The sequence below is a fragment of the Thamnophis sirtalis genome, unplaced genomic scaffold (genome assembly GCF_051295495.1).
Source record: "Thamnophis sirtalis isolate CommonGarterSnake01/CBP01778 unplaced genomic scaffold, rThaSir2_p1.2 scaffold_12, whole genome shotgun sequence".
NCBI classification, from domain to species: Eukaryota; Metazoa; Chordata; class Lepidosauria; order Squamata; family Natricidae; genus Thamnophis; species Thamnophis sirtalis.
In genome coordinates, this window is record NW_028261392.1 from 52,237,337 (window position 1) to 52,244,943 (window position 7,607).

General features: G+C 36.4%; 1 pseudogene; it reads right to left on the reverse strand.

The window, feature by feature from the left end:
- Positions 1–5,089: 5,089 nt before the first annotated feature.
- LOC148043337 (E3 SUMO-protein ligase KIAA1586-like) lies at positions 5,090–5,821 on the reverse strand (annotated as a pseudogene).
- Between the last annotated feature and the right edge of the window lie 1,786 nt (positions 5,822–7,607).

The following is a 7,607-nucleotide window of genomic DNA, read 5'->3' on the forward strand; positions in this document are numbered from 1 at the left end:
TGGTATGCCCAAATATGGGAGGAAGCTTACTGCTTCCATTCTCTGTCTATCGGCTCGTCACAAGAAACCATCCAGACAGAAACCCAATGTTTTTACTGTTGCCTTTGTTACATACATACATACATACATACATACATACATACATACATACATACATACATACATACATACATACATATATATATATATATATATATATATATATATATATATATATATTTAAAGTCACAACCCCTGGTATGCCCAAATATGGGAGGAAGGTCACACTTCCACTCTCTGTCTTCGGCTCGTCACAAGAGACCATCCAGACAGAAACCCAATATTTTTTACTGTTGCCTTTTTGTTACATTTGTTATATTTATGCTGATAAATAAATAAAGGGAGACTAGTATAGATCTATTTCAAGCTATTTAGCTCTCATCAGCTAGCCACACAAGTGTGACCTTCCTCCCATATTTGGGCATACCAGGGGTTGTGACTTTAAATATATACCTCTCACCCTGGCTGGCTGATAAGGAGTCGAGCTCTGTAGCTCAATGGTTAACACATCTGCCTGAGAGGCAATAGAGCACAGGTTCGATTCCCAACAAGGGTGTGGCTAGCTGATGAGAGCTAAATAGCTTGAAATAGATCTATACTAGTCTCCCTTTATTTATTTATCAGCATAAATATAACAAATGTAACAAAAAGGCAACAGTAAAAAATATTGGGTTTCTGTCTGGATGGTCTCTTGTGACGAGCCGAAGACAGAGAGTGGAAGTGTGACCTTCCTCCCATATTTGGGCATACCAGGGGTTGTGACTTTAAATATATACCTCTCACCCTGGCTGGCTGATAAGGAGTTGAGCTCTGTAGCTCAATGGTTAACACATCTGCCTGAGAGGCAATAGAGCACAGGTTCGATTCCCAACAAGGGTGTGGCTAGCTGATGAGAGCTAAATAGCTTGAAATAGATCTATACTAGTCTCCCTTTATTTATTTATCAGCATAAATATAACATATATACACACACACACACACACACACACACATACTTTTTTTTAAAGGAGGAGAATACAGGTTAAAATTAAAATTAAATATGTATATTGAAAAGGAATTATAAATACCATCAACATAAAATTGAGCTCATTCAGAAGCTGAAATACACCAAGTAAAAGAGATGTAGAGTGGGAAGTAGAGGAAAGAGGTAAGGGAGGAAAAGAGGGATAGGAGAGAGGGCAAGGGAGGGAAGAGGAAGAGAGGAATGTGGAGTCTAAAGGGGAGGGAGGTGAAGTAGAGAGGGGAGGGATGACAGAGGGAAGAAGGGAGGTGGAGAGGGAGAGGAGAGTGGGAGAAGAAAGTGATGGATAAGGTGCAAATATGGTGTATGGAGAGCAGAAGAGCCAATAATTGTTTTTGGGAGTTGTTGGTAAGATGAATTGATGTAAACATTTAATAATACAATTTGATGTTGGTTATGTAATAGTATACATGTGATTATATGTTATGAAAATGAAAAAAATAAAAAACTTTATAAATAAATAAATAAGTTGGAGGAAAATTGAAGTAGCATTCTTCTGCCTGAATTTCAAGTCCATTGGCTTTTTTCCAGGCTCTTTTGAGTTTCATTTGTCTTTGCAATATGAGAGCACTATTCACAGCCTTTTTTCCGCCCTACCATAAATGTTAACTGTTGAGTATCATAGATACTGAGAGCTACTAACACTGCTTTAACTACCAATATTTCTGTTTTACAAAATGATTTTTTTCTGAACACAGTAGATGACTTTAAATCTTGGTATGAAAGAGTCCTTTAAAACTGGAAATATCCTAGACTCCCTAAGTGGCCAAAATGTTATAGAAAATTTAGTTTCCATCTGGAACATGATGTGTGGCCACCGGTATTCTGACTCTTTTCTATCCAGTATTTTTTGAAGGTTTTTTAATCGTAACATATTGATTTCTGTATCAACCATTGCTTGGTTGATTGTTGATTCTTCTATATCAGCTGAAAAGATCTACAGGCAGATTTTTCACATTTCGTTTAGTTTAAACATTTCTATACCCATGAATATATGCTGGTTATTTTAAGTAGAAGCTATGTTCTATTTATATTTTTGAAAAACATTTATTTTGTATTGATTAACATCTTTGTGATTAGTAATGAATGACTTCAAAGTTTAAGCTTTTTCTTGCAGATGAGATTGTGAGCAGAATTACAGTTTTTTTATGTGGAAATTATCTAAAATTGTCTACAAAAATATTGGAAATAAAGTTACTCAAAATGTTTACAATAATTTTTACACAGTTTCCAATCAATTATTCATAAATGATATAGTTCTGAATCTACTTCTGAACATAGGTACTCTAATAGATCAGGCTTCCTAAATCTGAAATCTCTAGATACATCGAGACTACAAATACTGTATTTCCCAGTCAACGTGAAGAAAGGTGATAGCCAAAGTTCATGCCCTCTCCAAAATTTATCAAATGTGATTTGTTTTAATTTTGTGCCATACAGAAATGATAACTTGATCTAATGACTAGGATTTTCAGAATGCGGTTTCTTTTGCTATGAAAGAGTTAAATGAAGTATTTATACTGTATAAACTTTGCTCTTTTGCATTAAAATGTTTTTATTCATGTTGAATTTTTTTTTCATGCATGGCTATTGTTTGTCAGTAACAGCTAGCTTTTGTGAAGTTAATAAATGTGCATAATAAGGACATAAAGGTATGGAGAAGTAATACTGTAATCCTTTTGTTTGGATAATCAGTCTAATGTATGCAAATTAAACCTTATTAGTATTAGGGTTTTGTGTCTGCTTATCAAAATGTGCCATTTTCATGAAAATTGGAAGTCCATTATATAAAGTTATTATTAACAATCATTTAGGAATTATATATGGTATGCAAATTAAAGTTGATTACAACTAATTAAGGGCTTTCTTTGTTATTTGACCTTGTCTGCTTTTTATGTAAATATGTTTCTTTTGGTCTGGCATATTTTTAGACTCAGAAAAGTATATTAAGACAAGTTATATTATGTATTTTAATATATTTTTGGTGGAGTCCTTGGTGCTCTCTAAGCTCCCTGAACACCAAGGACTCCACAGTTCAACCCTGTTACATATTTTCTCTTTTATTGGAATTTTTTTTTCTTCATGTGATATAAAAGGCCTGTTCTCTTTGTCAATGTTTCTTGGTTTTTTAGAAATTAGCATTGGCAGAGAAGGATCTGTTGAATATTTGAGGCTATGATACTGTTGATTCTTATAGGAAGGGGAGAAGGTGTCAAGGACTTTCAGCAGTCAAAAAGAAGATCTTAAATTCACTCTGAAACATCAACAGTCTTCATTCCAGAATACAGTTTGTTCCATTGTTTATTGAATTGCATGAGATTCTGATCTATTGATGTAACTAAATAAGGAGTCATTATTCATCTTATTTACAAACTGCATTGCAAAATGTTCCAATTCAATGTCTCATTTGCTGATACCTGATTACTATTAAAACATACAGTGGTGAAATCTAAAAATTTTCCCTACTGGTTCCGTGGGCACAGCTTGGTGGTCATGTGACCAGGTGGTCATGGCTAAGTCCCCTTATGACCTACAAAAAGAAAATATACCAATTATTGCATGCATTTAATACTTAAATAAGATTAATGAAGAATACTTATGTAAGAATACTTACATAAGAGCAATAAAATTGTTGTCTTCAATGCACCAATGTTAATAATGACCTACAAAAAGAAGATACACTATGATATACAAATTTAACCATTTAATACTTAAATAAGAATAAAATCAGTGCACAAAACAATAAAAGAGGTACACAAATACTTACATAAAAGTGTTAGCTGTCTTTCACTTTAAGATATTTCCACATCAATTTCTCATTGGCACTCTTCTCACTTCCACTTTTCTTCTGGGATCATCGGCTGAGCGATGGTGTTCTCATAGCCACTTTCTCACTGCAGGAATAGGATCCCATTTTGGAAGAGGTAGGCCAGTAATATTGATGGTCATGAGGTTGGTTAAATTAGAAACAATAAGGTGACTTCTGCTCTCTGAACATATGAAGTTCATTTTCAAAAAAACCCTTTCCGCTTCTGCAGAACTTACAGCAATTGTTTTGACAATATCTTTTGCTTTTTTAATATTGTCAGGAATTGCATAGTACTTTGAATCTTTTAACACATTCTCCAAAAAATCTCTGTAGTCATTGATGTTAATGTTGTAATTAAAAATGTCACCAAATGTGCGCAGTTGTTCATCAGCTGCTGCCCACAGAACTGCTACTTCGGAAAAATCCCACAACTCTGGCACCAAAAAATGTAGAAATTGTAATTTATTTGTGGTTCAAATGCTTTCATTGATCTTTTCACCACTTTCCCAGCCTTTATGATGTCCATACTGCTTGCTTGAAGTGCAGTTGAAAAAGTGAGATTTCTTCCAGAATGCCAAATCAACGCCAAATCATTTTAAAAATATTTATTTTCCAGACAGGCAGCCATATCTGAATATTTTGCATTCACATGAAAATACTGATGTAACACTGGATAAGCACGCCATACAGATATGGTTGCCCTTAAACTACAGGCAGCCCATCTTGGCCCAAAAACTCTACCAATCTTTACGATGCTAACGTCAAGTTCTTCGGATATTTAATCAAGTTCAATTCAGTTTTTATTGGATTGCTGAAAAATAGATCATATCTTGTCAATAAATATTTTAAAATTTACTTGTTTTATTTCCTTTATGGTGTCATCTAACACAAATTGGAGGTGATGGTCCAAGCAGTGCCATATGATGGTGTTTGGAAATTCTTTTGCTATCTTAGTGCTCACTCCAGATTTTCTCCCAAGCATAACACTGGCACCATCAGAGCAAAATGCTATTAATTTTTTTGTAGGTAGTTCTGGGTAAACCCAACCTTATGTAAACTTTCCAGAACTGCAGAACATATTGTCTCTGCATCTTGTTTCTTCAATTCAACAAGCTTGACAAAAATTGTTGGTGGGTTCTCTGAGTCCTCAACTTTCACAAAAACTATCAAAACTGATTTGCAGGATACCATTGAGGCTTTATCAATGATCAAACATATTTTCAGGTTCTGTGCAATGATGCTGGAAAACATCTCAGTTTTAATTTTGCTAGCAATTCACTCAACTATTTTCAAAACTGTTGGCTTGAATGCAATCCTATTCCCAGGTCTACTCCATTTTCAGTTTTCAACTCTATCAATTCTTCTAGGCTTGAAATTAGTTTACATGCTTTTGCCAGGCTGTAACCGGCTTTGAACATTTTAGAAGTGGTGTCTAAATGCTTTCCAAATATCTTTTCCATTGCTTTTGTTATGGCATCCTGCTCCCCTTGTTTGATGTTGTCTCTACAAATCGTGTGCGATTTTGATGTGAAATGTTCTCTCATTTTCTTCCATAGAGACGTCTGCTGCATTTCCTTATTTCTCCCAGCTGGCTCAATCTTGAAATGCTTCCATTTTCTGAACACATGAATACTGCTCTCTATTGCAAAGTCATGTTTCTCACAGTACTTGCAACCTACTTTCTTGTTTGACACATCCAATCCCGGATACTTTTCTTGGAAATTGCTGTACTGTTGCAATGCCCAATAGTCAGGAAGAATGATTTCAATTTCGGGCTCGGGTATTTCAATACTTGGCTTGCTGCTTTTTCCGAGTCCAAGTTCAAGTGGTGGAAGTGGTAATGCTAGTGGTGCTTTGGATGGTTTTGGATCATCCAAGGTCAATTATGATGGTTGTTGTGGCAGTTTTGGTTTCTTGGCCAAGAAACCAACCAAAGTTTGTTGCCTTTTCATCCTTTCTGGTAAAGGCTGCTACTGCAAAAGGGGAAAAAAGAGCTTTGTTAGCTGAGGACTAGTGATGGGAGCAATGCAAAAGCACACAAAACACAAAAACAGCACAAAAGCAACACAACTGGCTCACACAAAATGCAGAAGCAGCTGCATTTCACACAAAATGGTCCCTGCCACAAGCAGGAAACTCACAGAGGCACAAAGAGCTCAAAAACCAACTTTCACACTTAACAAAAACACAATGCCATTGTGCAACTCTCACACAATGTAAAACCACACAAAATGTCCCCTGCAACAACAAGCAGGAAACTCACACACTCAGAGAACTCACAAAATCAACTATCGCAAGCACAAAATGTCACATTTTGGTGTGATTTTGTGTGTTTGTGTAGTAAGTGTGAAACACTACAGAAACACACAAAATCTCAGAAAACTGCACAAATCTAAAAATATAAAAGCATAAATGTTAAATGGCTATTATAAATGTTAAATGGCTATTTCTTTTAAAAATCGTTAAAAAAACCCAAGTAATTTTTTTTTAATTTTTTTTTTAAAAATTACTTACTTACCCAATTGAAAGCACAAGGCAGACAGGCAGATACAGTTGCTAGCTGATGAGATGCATTGCAGGCTGCAATTGAGGGATTTCAGAAGCAGCAGGTGAACAGCAAGGCAGGCGTTTTATGACCAGCAGCTTGGGATTTGGTCCAAAGAGCGACGGTAAGCAAGCTGGAGGCTGGGGAGAAAGTTGGTAGTTAGCCAGGTGGCTTAGCCAGGCCAGACAAGAAAGCATGGGGACCTGGGGTGGGGGAGCAGGGGCAGCGGCATGCTAGGCTGCAACTGATCCCCAGCAGCTGTGTGAACTACATCAGCCCAGGGATGGGGGGCGGCATGCTAGGCCACAACTGAAAATGCCTACGTTTTTGAGTGAGCGGCCGGAAGCGAAATGCTGAGTGGCCAGAAGCGGCGAGCAAGCGGGCAAGTGGGCAAGCAGGTGAGGGCAGGGCCACCAGGGATTTTTACCACCAGTTTGGAGAATCATTGCCTATCCTCCCTACCAGTTCCACCAAACTGGGAGGATTTCACCCCTGAAAACATAGAATAGTGGTTTAAAAAATGACTTCTAGGGAGATTCGTTAGAAAAATCAAACTGAACTGGGAAAGCATAATTGAAGATCTACAGTACAGAGAATAAAATAGTTTTATGGATTGTACAATGTGTTTTTATAGGTCAAATAAGAAATGAATTGATGGACAATCAGCCAGATAATCTTGGACAAAAGGAATGTAATGGTTAGCAACAGGCTGCTTGTTAGGAAAAAAAATCAGTCTTAATTCTTCCCTCTGCCTGGAAATCTCAGCATTTGAATAAGCACATAATGGAGAGGAAGAATAGCCTATATTTCTATTTTTTGCCCCTATGTAGCCTTCAAGAGTTTGTTTCAGGGGTTAGGTTATTCTGCTGGGGAATGAGCAGTCTCTGAAAAGCAAAACCTTGAAGCAAACCCTTCATTGGGTTTGGTATATTTCTTCATATGTTTCAACGTAACAGACAAACACAGAGATGGAGGAAGCTACCAGTTTCTCCTGTATCTGAACTTCTTAAATCTGGATGCCTTTCTGCTATAAAACAATTTCCAAATTCTCCTAAGTTCAGGTAAATCGAACAAAATTCTTACAGCTCTGACCTTGTTAAATTCAATCATTAGCTATTTCTAGAAGGCATCATGCTGTGACTTCCTGGCTGTTATATTATTTCTTAAAATTAGAAATCAGAAAAGAATGACCT